At 51.4% G+C, this 15003-nt stretch overlaps 1 long non-coding RNA gene across 1 annotated transcript; it reads right to left on the reverse strand.

Annotated features, from left to right (window-relative positions):
- Positions 1-484: 484 nt before the first annotated feature.
- Positions 485-4049, reverse strand: LOC144219853 (uncharacterized). The gene is made up of 3 exons (XR_013331520.1): positions 3962-4049; positions 1741-1945; positions 485-617 (listed from the first exon to the last, which is right to left on the reverse strand). It is a non-coding gene; the product is annotated as an uncharacterized LOC144219853 (long non-coding RNA).
- Positions 4050-15003: the final 10954 nt, after the last annotated feature.

Here is a 15003-nt window from a genome sequence, read left to right on the forward strand (position 1 = left end):
TGTTGGCCTTTGTGTTGAGAAATGGCTCTCCCCCCTCCAAGTAGATTGGGGAGGCTTCCAGAAAAGGGATCCCCCTTGTCCTCAGTCACAAGATGACAGGTGTCCCCCCCCCCGAGGCCCATCATACATGTCACTTCCCTGAAGAGACCATTCTCTATTCCCTTCCACGTCAAGCACTGGACTTTACCTTTCGCTTCCTGTTTCTCAGCGTAGTGGGAAAAAGCACTGATTCAGGAACCAGATTTTGTGTGTTCTGGTCCTGGCTCGGATGCTGCCTAGCTGTGTGACCTTGGGTTTATTACTGAACCTCTCTGAATCTCAGGTTTCTGACCTCTGAAATCAGCATCACAATAGCGTCCACTGTAGTATTTAGTATAGTTGTAAATATCAAGTACGTTACTAAAACTCAAAGCTCTTGAATAGTGGCCGACAGATAGTAAACCGACAGTATACGTTTATTATTATTATTATTATTATTATTGGCTAGTTGCTGAGCTTCCCATTCAGCTGTGTAGAATGAACCCAAATATTTCCATTGAATTCCTTTTGTCCTCCTTCCTTTTTAACCGTGGACTATTTCTGTTCCTTGCAAGCAACAGTTTCTGGTGGAGACAACCCTGGTGGGAAAAAAAAGATCCCTCCAGTGCGGGGGAAGGGAGCCCTTGGGCCTTCACCTGCCACGGCCGCTTAAGATCCCATCTGTGGGCCGTGGACGTCAAGGGCTCCTAAGTGTGCGGGCTCTGACATCTTTTGCTTCGGCCGCCCCTGCAGTCCTGGCCCTAAGGGTTACGTGCTGAATAATGACCTCAGACTCTGAGCAAATATCCATCAGGGTCTGTGATGTTCACGAGAGACTCTGCTTGTTAAGACAGGAAGAAACTCATAGTTTTCCAATATATTCAGCAAGGGTCAATTGAAGAAAGACAAGGAGGAGGAGGCGGGGAGGAAGGGGAAGAGGAGGGAGGAGGAGGGGAGGGGGAGGGGAGGGAGAGGGGAGGNGTGCTGTGCTGTGTCCTCGGTACGAGACTCGTGTTCCACGCCCTCTCGTGCCCCGTATTTTGGGCCTCGCCTTCCCTCCTTGCCGTCCCGTCCAGGGGGCACTGCCTGCTCGATTCAGGCCTCGGATCACACCCCGTCTTCCCTGAAACGGCCCCTCACTTGCCCAGACTGTTGCGGGACCCCCTCCTCTGGTGCCCACGGCGCCTCATCCATCACCCCGCGTCCGCACCGGGCGCGTGCGACCTCCCCGAGGGCGGGCTGTGCCCGCGCAGCCCCGTCCCGCGGCTCAGAGTGGGCGGCCCTGCATATTCACTGAACGTGGTCTTCCCGGACCACGCTGTCCTTCTCTCGTGCCCTTCCCGCCCGTGGGCCTGGCTGGAAGTAGGTCTCCGGGTGAAGCGTCACCTCCGTGTTCCCCTAGTGCAGCTTCCTTTCTCCCTGCTGGCTTTCCAGGGACACGACAGGCTTACGGAGATCCTCAAATAACCGTGTGCTAAATGGAGTAAAAGGGCGCCTGGGCGGCTGCGTCTAGCTCTTGACTTTGGCTCAGGTCATGATTCCACGTTCGTGAGATCAAGCCCCACGTTGGGCTCTGCGCTGACCGTGGGGATCTACTTGAGATTCTCTGGCTCCCTCTCTCTGCCCCTCCCCAACTCGTGTGCACGCACACAGGCTTGTACATGCACGCTCTCTCTCTCAAAATGCAAATAAATAAGGACAATAATAAACCCATCCACTTACCCATCTGCGTTTCCGCCACTCCAAGCCTCCCATGCCCTTAAATGAAGTGATCTCCAGCTAACAGACGGGCTGTCATGCTCTGATGGCCACGAGGGACTGGCCGAGCTTTCCCAAGAAGCAGGAACACGTTACTCAGAATCTGTAGATGCCAGAGTTTGGTGTCAAAATGAGATGATTCTGATACCCAGGAGCAAGGACTCTGGTCCTGTGATACCATGACAAAAAGAAAACATGTCAGTGCCACTCTCTGGGGACAGCGTGGCAATGTCAAAATACACTCACAGCAAATGCTCTTAACTTGGACCAAAGGGAAATATCCGGACTTCTGTTGAAAGGAGGCCCCAGGCAGGGAGACGATGTGTGGGTGCATGGCTCCCTGGCTAACTCCCCTGTGCCCACCCCCGAGTGATGTCTCAGCCTGACCCCCTTCACACCCAGGAGCAAGGCAAAGGCTCTGGGTTTCTTCCATTGCCGTTCTTCTATGAAGGTGACAAAAGAAATCTTATCTGGTTTATTTTATGCAATAGCTTAATACAATATGAAGTGGTTTGTTTGTTTATTTAGAGAGAGAGAGCGAGAGAGAGAGAGTGAGAGAGAGAGAGTGAGAGAGAGAGAGTACACGCACACACGCAACTGGGGAGGGGCAGAGAGAGAATCCCAAGTAGGTTCTGCGCTTATCACTGCAAAGCCTGATGGGAAGGCTCGAACTCATGAACTGTGAGATTATGACCTGAACCGAAATCGAGAGCCAGACAATTAATCAACTGTCCCCCCGGGCACCCCACAGTATGAAGTGTTTTATGGTAACATGACAGACGACATCTTTTGAAAAAAATTTTTTATAACCCAGATCAAAGATTTCTCTATCCAAAGAAGCAGCCACGAGCAAACCAGGACCGGGCACCCACCACGCGCCAGATTCAACGTGACCTGGCAGACAGAGGGACAAACACGTGAGCTCTAACCAGAATGTGTTCCTTTCCTCACCTAGACCCTGTGTCCAATCCACCCCTCACACACCTGCCCCAGACCCCTGGGCACCTGCCGCCCTTCTAACCATGAGCCATCGAGCACGAAGAAAGACACCCACTCAACAGTCTGTAAGTTTCCAGAAACACACTCAGCCCTGCAGTCGCATCTTGAGGCACAAAGCTCGGCTCTCTCTCCGGTCCTACTTCTTCCCGAGACCTGGACTATTCTGTGTGGTGGGGTTTCCAGTCAACCAGACCCAAGTTTGCGCACTGACAGCTCACCACGCACAAGTCACGTAACCTCTCTGAGCCTTCTCGTTCTCATCTGTAAAATGTAGGGAACTCACCGCAGCCTCCCAGGCCTCTTGGGAGGGTTCATGACGGCACGATTTATATAAATCTGAAGACAATTTGTAGAAGACCTTAAGACCTTCTGTGACCCACAACGATGGTGGATTCACATCAGTGCCCGGGATTTCCTTAGAAATCTGAGGGCCAGGACTGGCCAAGCCCTTTATTAATTCAAACCTTTCATTTTATGTTCTCTGTGATTCAGAGGCACACCCTCCCTCCCTCAGAGCCCTGCAGGCAAAGTCAAGGGACAGTCATTCATTGACTTGTATGTTTAATAAGCACAAAAATACTACTTACAACATATCACACACTGTTCTAAGCTGTTTGACAAATAGTACTCTTTTTTTTTTTTAAGTTTATTTCTTTTGAGAGGGAGAGAGAGATAGAGAGCGGGGGTGGGGGGCAAGCAGAGAGAGAGAGAGAGAGAGAATCCCAAGCAGGCTCCACACTGTCAGCATGGAGCCCAACTCGGGGGTCGATCTCACAAACCACGAGACCCTGACCTGAGCCGAAATCAAGAGTCAGACACTTAAGCCACGGAGCCATCCAGGCGCCCCATTGACAAATATCAGTACTTTAAATATTTGCAGACCCTTATGACCTCAGAATTATTGCCATCTGCAGTTTCCAGATGAGGAAGCCGAAGGTTCGGAGGCTTGTAACCAACGAGAGAGGTGCGCAAACCCGGGCAGCGCAAACCCGGGCAGCCGGCTGCAAAGTCTGCAAGGAACCACTGCACCTGCGTCAACTCCTGGCATGCACACGGCCCTTCTTCAGAACCCACCCGCTGCCAAGGGCACCCTCTCTCCCGCTCTCTCTGTCACGCTCTGCCCCCTCCTTCCTCCCTTCCTCCTGCCTTTTACTATCCTAATTAATAATAATGAGAGTGAAATTACCTTCTCTTAGAATCCCACTGAGCAAAGGCTGAGGGAAATCTTACTCCTATTACTTTAGGAGAGAGAATTCCAGAAACGCTGGAGGAGAGAAATGGGGAAGGAAGTTGGAAGGGACTTGGTGNCTGGCCTCATGGGTCACCCACTCACCAGCACTTCCTGGGCCAAGGATGCTGGTCATCTGCAGGCTCCAGGAACAACACCTCGCAGCCGAGGTGTGCAGAGACCCCGGGAGAAGCCTGTCCTGGTGGGAGGGGCTGAGCCCTGCTGAGCCGAGGTGGCAAAGTGACCCAGGGTGTGGACAGGGAGGCCGGGAGAAGCCGGGCTGTGTGCCGGAGGCGAAGGCGTCTGACACCCCCGTCCAGCAGGCGTTGAATCCCCTTGACATCCAGATGCAGCCAGGACTTCCCTGTCCCCCATAGTTTCCTCATTCCTGTTTTATCCTTAGGCTAATTGCCTCTGTAATTTGGGGCAGGTCTCTTAATTTCTATTGCTTTTCCATTTATTAAATGGGATATTATGAATATCAGATCAGCTAATGAACAGGCAGGGCACACGTCCAAGATTACACAATGGGCTGACGGCAGAGCCAAAAGAAACAGCGTTCCCGGCGACGTCGCAGTGCTTTTCGGACAACACTGTTGCGGAAGGAACTTTTAACCACCTGGGAGCCAGCCACGGAGAGGAAGCCCCTTGCAGACGTCGTGGGAGCCATCTGTAAATGGCGGACATCAGGGCCACACAGCAGGACACACAAACTCCTGGAGGGGCAAGCAAGTGAGTTCTCCTGCTGCCTGACTTCTGAGTGGTCACGGACGGTTTCATGCTCAATTTATAAGCAATGCCCCTGCCTCAAGATGGCATCAGTAGCTGACAAATGCTCCCTTCTTTACCTGATGGTGACACAGCTCAACGAGGCGTTGAAGGCATTTGATCACGCTGATAAAGCGCAAGATACAAATAATGAACATGTATTAAAACTGTGTGGACGCTGGATCTCCAGTACCACTATTAACATAAATTATGTGTTCGTGCCGTTCTGGGCACAGCTCAATGCAGGGTAACCAGTCCAGCCCCCCGGGTCCCTCCAAGCAGCCCTGGGAGATGGGGACTGGGACGAAGAGCCCTATTTCCCAGACGGAAAAAACGAGGCTCAGAGAAGTTAAGTAACTCACCCCATGTCACACAGCTGGCGTGACGCGGGAGTGAGAATTCCCTTCAGGCCTACGGCTGTAGAGGTGATGCTGTACACTTCTACTCGCTGCTAGCGGAGCCTCAGCCCCACCCGAATTTGGCCCTCGGGGGTACCTGCCAAGCTGCAGTCTTGCCTGGAAGATAAAGTGCAAACTCTGTGGAATGCGCTACCCAGCTGACCTCTCCAATCCCACTGACCCCTTCCCACCTAAGCCCCTCTGCCGGTGCTTGCAGGGAAATTGCACTGCAAACCCGATCTGCTACATTCTAGTTCTATGACCTTGAATGAGTTACCTTCAACTCTGGGCCTCTGTGTCCCTATCTGCAGGCTAAGGGGGAGAAACTCTTCCTGTGCAAGGGTCTCACGAGGGACACTGGACATTGTGTGGGAGACGCGTCAATGCCAGGAACATAGAGGAGTTTCGTAAATGCCCATTTTCTTCCCTTCCGCCTTCTGAACTTCTGAACTTCAGCCGAGAGCAGTTTGCAACATGAACCAGGCGCGCCCACAGATAGGTCCCTCCCGCACTTTGCAAGAGCCTGGGGAGTGAGCTCAGGGTGTTATATTTATCACAGTATGTGTCTCTCCGCCCCCCTGGGTTATGTGAGGGGGAAGCTTCTGGGTTCACCTGTTCCTAACTGCCCCGGGCACCACTCAGGGTTTCGGACAAGTGCAGGGTCTTCACGGCTAAGTGCCTGTTGCATAAACAAGTGAACGATGCATTGCTGTATTTTCGGGTGCATGGTAGGGGTGCAGTAGTAACTTGGGGGCTTTGGGGTTCAGCTTGGTTAGACCCGTGTGTGTCCATTTGGATCTCCAGGGGAACACAGCGCGGAGGGATTAGCTGTTAGCTTTTCTGCGCTCAGCTCAATTCAGCCAGAATTTCCCCACCATAAACACAGAATGGGGAAAGGCCAGGAAAGACCTGACACTCACGAGGAGCGCAGGGCTCTGCCCTAATTTCTGGGCTGGTCATGCCAGCTCTTCCAAACCCCTGCACAAATTAGCCACCGAAGAGGCATTTGTTTGTTAATGAATACACATTGTCCCTGCCCTTTGCCCAGACTCACAACGCAGCAGAAAAAGGAGGCAGGCAGGCTCCAAGATAAACGAGATTTGGGGTGCTTACCTTCTACATTCTTTCTCTCTTTCTATTTTACACAGACGTAAACACAGAGGTACGTGCACACACGCTGTATTTTCCAGGTTAAAGAGGAAGCAATCTTGAGTAACTAGCATGGAAATCTTGGGACTGCCCCTCCTTCCAGCTGGGGTTTAAAATAGTTTCATGACTGCTTCGCCTGGTCTGCAGTGGAACATTTCACACCAGCCGGAGGGACGTGCCCAGCCTCCCCCCTGCATCTAGGCTGCCCGCACAGGACAAGTGGGGCCCGGGGGTGCTCCGGATGGGAGTCCTCGCTGAAGTCTCTGCAGCCGGCCTGTTGTTCAGGTCATCAGCACGCAAAGACATCCACCGCAATTAGCGTCATGCGCAGGCTAAGCAGAGCTGTGGGGGCGGGGGGGGGGTGGAGGTGAGGGCAGACGGGACGCTAACGCACCGCCTCCGTAGTGACCAAGGGTTTATAGAGGATCGCACCTAATCTGCTGTATAAACCCATGAACCATCCCTCAGGAGTAGCGTGAGGGTGAAATCCACCGAGGCCTATGGAAGGCCGAGGGCGGAAAGACACAGAAGGGACGTTGTCCTTATAGAGGGCGCGACTTCTGCAGAGTGCACGACCTTCAATGTAAAGCTCAGTAACCTTGTACACCCAGTGCATCTATGTAGGGAAGTGTCCTCACGCCGGCACCTCTGGGACTCGGCATGCTTCATGTAAATATCTCTTTATTCTGCTTTCCCCCCACACACACTGCCCCCAGCTCCTAACCTACAGGGATTGAAAAAAGACCTTTGAAATGTAGCACTCTGCTGGAAAATAAATGTTTTCTAGAAAATTGCCCCAATTTATTGCTGCTTTTGCTATTCCCCCCTCCTCGCCCTCCCCTGCATATGTACTGCGTATCGTCATCAATACTATGATGCCCATTTGTAAAGAAGTTGAGAAACTCCTCCCACAGGGAACTGTGTTTCTGAGAAGCTATGAAAACATGACGCCATCCTGTACCCGCGCCCCCCCGGCACCCCTCAGCCTAATTTCTGTGTTTCCAGAGACCCCCTCAGAGACTGCGGGCCTCAGAGGAAAGACTGCTAACCCGAGGGTCAGCTCTACTCCACATTACACCACTTGCACGTCACCCGGCCCTCCTTGAGCCTTGGGACCCCCATCTGTAAAACCTCAGGAATGGTATTTGCTTTCTCTTTCTCTGTGCTTTAAAGGTAAAGATGCCTCTCTCCTCAAGACCATGCAGGCCTGGCTCCTTCCAAATCCTCAGACACAGTCAGGACGTGGCCAGCCTACGTGGAGTCTTTACACAATTAGAGACTGATGGGTGGGTACAACACCACAGCCCACGGAAATGGGTGACCCCTTTGCGAGAAGGAAATTCCCACTTGTTTTTGACAGGTATAGTTTTGCCCCAGAGAGCACACTTGGCCAGAAGAGGGTGATTTGGATTTCAGCCTCTGCTCATCGTTTTTGTGCAGTGCACAACCCGTAGAACTGTATGTTCCAGCAGCCTAACAGGTCTCTCTTACATTGACCCAGACCTTTTACACTCCCGACTTAGCTGACTTCAGCGTCCCTGCCCGGGCCTCAGGCAGGGATCTCCCCACCCCCTTCAGGCTGTTGAGTGGATCCTTGGCATTTGAGGATTTTCCTTTCTTGGTTTTGACTCTTGTCAGATCAGTTCAGAAGGTTCACAATAAAGAGATTGGTTTAGAGGAGTGGTGCTTAGCCCAGGAATAGCCTCTCGTCGGCTTTGTGATCCTGGTCTGATTCTTTAAGCTTTCCAACCCCTCATTTGCTCGTCTGTGTAAGAGAACAGGGGTGGGGGTGGGGGCTCTCACCAGGTTTATCGACTGGAAGAGTACACGAGACCATCCGACTACCAGGGAGGCCGCTGGATGCATAGGCCATTCCGGGCCTGTTCTCTGGTCCACGTCAGTAAACTTCTCTCAAGTTCTTTTAAAAAATTGTTTTTAATGTTTATTTATTTTTGAGGGAGAGAGAGACAGAGTAAGAGCAGGGGACGAGCAGAGAGAGAGACACACACAGAATCCGAAGCAGGCTCCAGGCTCTGAGCTGTCTGCACAGAGCCCGACGCAGGGCTCGAACCCACGAACCGTGAGATCATGACCTGAGTGGGAGTCGGACACTTAGCCGACTGAGCCACCCTAGAAGCCCTCCCCCTTTTTTAATTTTTTTTTTTTTTTGAGAGAGAGCACAAGCAGAGAAGGGGCAGAGAGAAAGGGGACAGAGGATCTGAAGCGGGCCTCTGCGCTGTCAGCACAGAGCCCAGTGTGGGACCTGAACTCCTGAACCGTGAGATCATGACCTGAGCCAAACTTGGACACTCAACCACTGAGCCACCCAAGTGCCCTCACTGTTTAATTTTTCAGTTAACCTTTCTTGAGTTTTACACAGGAACACATGATTGTGTGTGTGATTGTTCGTGTTTTCAACATTGGAAGATCCATGACATTGGCAGGCTCTGTCTCTCAATGATTTATCTGGAGTCAAAATACAGCTCCCTTTTACTGGCATCCATCCAGTATTCTATTTACATTTAATTTAACTCCCAGAAGTTGGGATCATCCCCATTTTACAGATGAGGTCAGGGAAGCTCAGAGTGGGTAAGTAATTTACCCAATGTCACCCAGCAAATAAGAGGCAGAACAGGACCCCATCTCGGTTCTGAGCAATCCTAGAGCCCTGGGTTTTTAGCGCTGTTCTCTCCTGACCTTCACCTTCCCTCGCTGACACCTGGGGTCCCATCCTGGGTCCTGAGCTGCCAGCTCCCCCTAGCTCCACCCCCATCACGGGGAGGGGAGGAAGATTCTGTTTAGTATCAGCTGCATATATTCCGAGCCAGGTGCCTCCTTTCTTCCAGAGTTCTCTAAGCCCAGTGAAGTCGGGAAAGAAATGTCTGAAAAGGACCATCGTCAAGTCCAGGAAAGACTCAAAGATTAGGAGGCGGTAAGGACTCAGCCAGGCCTGGATCCCAGGCTGCCTAGAATATCAGGGATGGGACCCAGCTCTGTTATCTGGGAGATGAAGGCAGAGGCCAAGGCCACCATGGGGCCACCGGGCACATGGGGGAGACGCATCGGAGTTGTTGCATAAGCGTCCGTGTGCTCCAGGATCAAGGTAAGCCAGAAATTCACACAGACCAATGACGGCAGAAACAAGAGGGGCAGCTTTACCTAATGTGGGTCAGAAATGGTAAGGAGACAAGTGCATCACCAGAAATGTGATATCGATCTCTTTGGGGGAGCGGAACATTCTGTTTTGCCAGAGTTCTGAGGTCAGCCGTTGGCTGATAAAACTGTTAGAGGCTTTTCCGATCACGCGATATTTTGAAAATTTGGACCCATCTGTGGTTGGACCAGGAAGCGAGCCTAATCCTGACCATTGTAGCTATTTATCCTCATTTCTAATAGTAAAAATTCTTCTTGGAAACCTGACACGATACCCCTAGGCAGATGTTTCCCAAACTGTTACGGACAGACAGACCACCCAAGGGTCTGGTTAAAAATGCGGCTTCTCACCCAGCAGGTCTGGGAAAGGGTCTCTGAGACACCGCATTTCGGACCAGCTCTCGGGGCGTGCGGATGCTGCGGGGCTCCGGACCTCGCTCCAAGCCGTGAGGCTCTCTGCCCCACGTCCTACGGGCATAGCTGGCCTTGACTTACAGTGACCTCTGGGTTTCACGTAGGATCACTTGGTGGATTCGTTCGTCTGTCGTCGCTGAGTCACAACAGAAAGGGCCCCAGGCTAGGGTGCAGGACGCGAGAGGCCAAATTTAGTCTGTTCCTTGTCCATAATGGGGTCTTTGGCAAATGATCTTGGCTCCGAGAGCCTCCGTTTCCTCACATATGAAGGAGAAAAAATAAATATTGCACAGAAAGGCTGGAAAGAGTAAATGAGACGTGTGTAAAGACACATGTATACGTGTATCTGAGCCTGAAATGACTCTCACAGGCCAGCTCTCACTCCAAGCACCCTCAGGGCACACCCAGCACACAGTGCCCGCGGCGGAGTGTGAGCTCCACCCTTGAAAGTTTGGAAAGTGGTTTTCCTTCCCTTTCCTTTCCTATGCTTTGCTTTGCTTTGCTTTGCTTTCCTTCCCTTCCCCTCCCCTTCCCTCCTCTCCTTTCTTTCCTTCCTTCCTTCTTTCTTTCTTGCTTTCTTGTTTTCTTGCTTTCTTTCATTTTCTTCCTTCCTTTTTTTTCTTTCTTTCTTCCTCCCTTCCTTCCTCTCTCCCTTCCTTCCTTCTTTCCTTCCTTCCTTCCTTTCAGTCTCTTTCTTTCTTTTTCTTCCTTCCTTCTTTCTTTCTTTTTCCTTCCTTCCTTCCTTCCTTCCTTCCTTCCTTCCTTTCAAGTTTACTTATTTATTTTGAGAGGGAGAGCACTCAAGCAGTGGAGGGAGAGAATCCCAAGCAGGCTCCCCACTGTGAGAAGTAATGTGACTCATTTTCAGAAACACCGAGTAACAGCTGTGCTGTCTAGTTAGCAATAGGTTTACAACCTATTGGAAACATGCACAAACCCTCTCCCCAACATAATGGAGTCCCAAACCCTTAGACACTTCACTTCTTGGTTCCTCTTTCCCTTCCTGTTTCTCAGGCTTCTTTTTGCCGGCTTTGCAATGAGCATGTGCCAAAGAACTGAAGTCCCTGCGTCACCGCAAGAAATGGACATTCATTCCAATCAGACTATTTTTTTGCCTTATATGGACATAGGCGACTTCCAGAGGAGGCTGTGACCCCTGTAGTACCAGCCAATGAGAAATCGGGGGAGGGACTTGCATGCGAGGAGATAAATTGTCTGCTGTAACCGCCCCAGACAGTCTGTCCATCACACACCGGCTCCCTTTGCAAGAGTGTTGATTAAAGCCTCACTTCACTTGGCTCCGAGTCTCTGTGTCCCTCCTTTGATTGGGTCAGTGGGCTTATTTCTCACACCACTGACAGTGTGGAGACAATTCAGGGCTCGAACTCACTGACCGTGAAACCATGACCTAAGCCTAGATCAAGAGTCTTCCTGAGTTGGAGCCCCGCGTCGAGATCGAGTCGGACACTTAACCGACTGAGCTGCCCAGGTTTCCCTGGTGAAACAGTTTCTTTTCCAACACCTGTGCTCACCCTGTCTCCAGCTTGGATGTGCGTCTCTCCTCTTCTTCCTTTGCTCTCACCAACTCCCCACTTGGCTGCCCTAGTCCCTTGCTCTGTTTGAAGGTCCCCTCTTGTCGGGGTGGGGTCTTTCCAAGCCCCTCCTGCTGCACAGGCCCTGAGGCAGCGACAACTAAACCCCACATAGCCATTCCAGCTGAATGCTAGCTGGGCAGAGAGGAAGGAAGCTGCCACAGGACATCCACTCCTGACCTTGAACTTCCTTCACAGGCCTCGCTCACTGGTGGCTTCCTCCTGCCTCCTGACAGTTCATTTTACAAGCGCAAGCCCCCCTCACTGCCCCTCAGAAAGCTGCCGGTGTGTGGCGGGAGGGCCCTCGATGCCCTGCTAGAGGACATCACAACAACACTAGGAAGCATTGAACCTGCCCTTCTTCCAAATGCAAGACTTCTGTGTGTGAAAGGACATTATCGACAAAGTGAAAAGAGAGCCCACAGAATGGGGCAAATATTTGCAAACCATATATTCGAAGAGGGTCTAGTATCCAAAATAGAGAATTTTTACAACGTAACACACACACAAAAAGACAGACGACACTATTAGAAAGTGGACAAAGATATGAATCTCTGTTTCTTTAAAAAAGGTATGCAGGTGGCGAAAGAGCACATGAACACATGCTCAGTGTCATCGAGTGTTTGGAAAATGCAATTAAAAAATCATAATGAAATACCGCTTTACACCCATTAGGATGATGCTAAAAATTTTAAAAATAATAATAAAAGAAAGTAGCACGTGCTCGCATGCATGTGGAGAAACCAGACCCTCGGACATTGCTGGTAGGAATGAAAGATGTTCGGCCATTGTGGGAAATAGGTGTGAGATCCTTAAAAAGGTACACATGGGATTCGTATGTGACCCAGCAACTCTGCTCCTAGGTATAGGCTCAAAAGCAGGTGTTCAAACCAATGCTTGTACATGAATATTTATAGCAGCATCATTTTTTAACTTTTTTTTTTTGAGAGAGAACAAACAGGGGAAGTGTAGAGCAAGAGAGAGAGAGAGAGAGAGAGAGAGAATTCCAAGAAGGCTCTGCACTGTTAAAGAGGAGCCAGACATAGGGCTCGATCCCATGAACTGTGAGATCATGACTTGAGCCAAAATCAAGAGTCAGATGCTTAATTGACTGAGCCACCCAGCAGTGTCTATAACAGCATTATTCACAACGACCGAAAGGTGGACACAACTAGACATCTGTCAACAGATGTGCGGATGAACGAATCTTGGCAGGCACACACAGCCACAGAGAGGTTCTGATACCTGCTACCACGTGGGTAAATCTCGAAAACGGTAAGCTAAATGAACTCTCCATTTAGCTTCCATTTATATGAACTCTCTAGAGCAGGTAAAGGCATAGCTATAGACCCCAGATGGGTGGTTGCCAGGAATGAGGGGAGGGAGAAATAGGGAGTAACCGTTTAATGGGTCAGGGGGTTTAGTTTGTGTGGGAAAGATGTTTTGGAACCAGACACAGGTGGTGATCGCACAAGGTTTTGAATGCAGTAAACGTCACTGAATTGTACATTTTAAATAAAACTGTTACTTGTACAGTATGTGAATTTCACCTCAATGGGGAAAAACATATCAGAAAAACTAAATGATACCAATAAGTGTTCCTTTTCACTAAAAAATAAAAATAAACCGAAACCAAAAACAAAACCTCACACACACACCAAAAACCCCCACAAAACCCCCTGAGGGTGTCTAACTCCGTGGCTCTGGGTAAGTCCCTTCGCTTCTCTGAGCCCGTATTCTCTCTCTATTCTGTACAACGGAAAGGACAGCCACCTCGAAAGTGAACTACTTGCAAATGCATCTAATATCAGATAACACGAGGTTTCCTTTTAAGTAAGAAAATAAAAAGCTGTCACATGCACATTTCATTTCAACCCTATCTGTGCTTTTCCTCATTTTCCTCTCTTGTAAACTCTGTCCTGCTCACTACCTCACACAGAGTCATCTCGGCACCCCCTCCCTGACACTGGTTCTTTGAGTTCTCCCCAACTTGACATCTTAGCTCTTTACCATAAATCCCCGGAAAGAGAGGACCACACCCATATTTAACCCCTCCCGGAACCTCAGCGCCTGGTCTGGCCCCAACCACATGATAATCACACCAGCATCCACCGTGCTTCTAGTAGTAAGCCAGTTTCTAGGCTAAGCACTTTATCCACGCGGTATCTTAACCAAATTCTGGCAACAATTCTATGAGGTATGTACTGCCATGTCCATTTTTCAGAGGGGAAGGCATGCAGGAGGTGGCTGGCATCCCCAAGGCCACAGAGCTGACGGGTGACAGACTGGGATGTGTGTGATCTGTTCCTACTGGACCAGAAAGCTCAGTCCCTAGATCACATCACAGGACTTTCAAAAGACTTGCTGCACTGTTTGATTTGCTCCCCAATGGGGTGTTCACTTTAAGAGAAAGTTGGCAGGAGAGGAAGACAGTGAGCTGACGTGAAAAGACATTCACAGTCTAGAGGCTTGTACCTTTGTCCCAGATTTGCTAGTTTTCTCCCTGGACCTCAGTTTTCCTATCTGTTCAGTGGGAGACCTGGCTTGGCCCTTCAGTTACTGTAATGCTGTGAACACCCATAAGAGACGCATTATTGAAGAATGAGAGTTTCAATCTTCCCCAGCTTCTCTTGGAACGCCTCAGATTTTTCCCCCAAGGGGAAACTGTAGAGTCGTTTCACTATTCGAGAAACAGCCCCCCTTCCGTGAGGCCACCTAACAGGTTGTCAGATGAGAAAATGACCAGATCCTCTCCACCGGAGTTGATGGGGCCACCTCCGTGCTCTGCCCACCTGAGAGCAGCAGAGGGGATTCTCTGCGGTCAGGTCCCCAGGCCCTTTCTGGGGGAGACTCATCCCGCAGCTCACGGCTGAATTCCTCCCCCGGAATTGCCCTTGGTCGAAGGGATCTGCCTCGCCCAAGGTCACATTCCCACCTGCGGGCCGCCTGCCCCCAACGACCAAAGCCAGGCTCCCCCCACCCTGACTCACTCTACCCTGCGGGACCTCCCAGCACAGAGCTCCCAGAGGGGAGGGCTCGGCCCCATCCTGCTTCCTTCCTGCCCCTGGGGAGGAAGGGGGCCACCGCCTGGTGCATGACCTGCGCCCCAATCTTTCCCTCCGAGCTGGCTTCGCGGGGAGCACGAGCTGGGACAAGGGTGTTACGGTTTGTTTTTGAGGAGAAAGAGGGGCCACGGGGTGGCACGTCCCAGCTTGTAGGCGCTCTGTCCCCTCCTGGTTTAGGGGGACGTGGGGGCTGAGGGCTGGCTTCCAGAAGCAGGCTGAGGCCTCTCCGGGGGCAGCAGCCCTGCCCTCAGCGGCGCTCATGCCCGAGAGCCTTGCCCCTCCGCCTTCCCGCCTGGCTCACCTCCCCCGTGCCCGCGGGGGCCGCGCACCTCAGCACGCGAAGGGCTGGTGCGGCTCGGCTTCGGGCCCCTCGGGAGCGCCGCGGCCTGGCCTCGGGGGGCTGACAGCGAGGGCGGGTGTCCGCTGCTGCTGTCACCAAACGTGAACAAGGGGACGCCGCC

The sequence above is a fragment of the Crocuta crocuta genome, unplaced genomic scaffold, assembly GCF_008692635.1.
Source record: "Crocuta crocuta isolate KB4526 unplaced genomic scaffold, BGI_CrCroc_1.0 scaffold119, whole genome shotgun sequence".
In the NCBI taxonomy this organism is placed as follows: Eukaryota; Metazoa; Chordata; class Mammalia; order Carnivora; family Hyaenidae; genus Crocuta; species Crocuta crocuta.